This window comes from Penaeus monodon, chromosome 34 (genome assembly GCF_015228065.2).
Source record: "Penaeus monodon isolate SGIC_2016 chromosome 34, NSTDA_Pmon_1, whole genome shotgun sequence".
Lineage (NCBI taxonomy): Eukaryota > Metazoa > Arthropoda > Malacostraca > Decapoda > Penaeidae > Penaeus > Penaeus monodon.
Genome location: NC_051419.1, coordinates 9,268,448 through 9,268,866, shown reverse-complemented (window position 1 = coordinate 9,268,866; position 419 = coordinate 9,268,448).

Sequence of the window (419 nt, the reverse complement as noted above, 5' to 3'; positions counted from 1 at the left end):
CTACCAGGTTTAGCTTTGAGATGTGGCAACGGGGCAAATCATAGATAAAATCGCAGTCTTATACCTTTCGTGAATACCGTCCCTGGAGCGTGTCACCCTTTCCACGACAATTTCTGTAGTGTAATAACAGAGCAGAGCGTCCATACAAACGAAAGGGAATAGTACAGAGGAAAAATCTCGACCTCATCGCAATCACACCGTTTCCAAGTCCCAAACTATTGCGGTTATATGTTGTTTACGTGACTTCTTTTAAATCAACCTTTTCGTTGATGCCGATTGGCTGCTGACCTGTCTAGATCGAAATTAGTTGTCTAAATGATCGTCAAGGGTCAGATATGTTGCCGTTGTGGCAATCGTGGTTGTAGTTTGTAGGTAGAACACTGGCGGTTGCTGGTCGGTGAGGATAATAGATAAATATA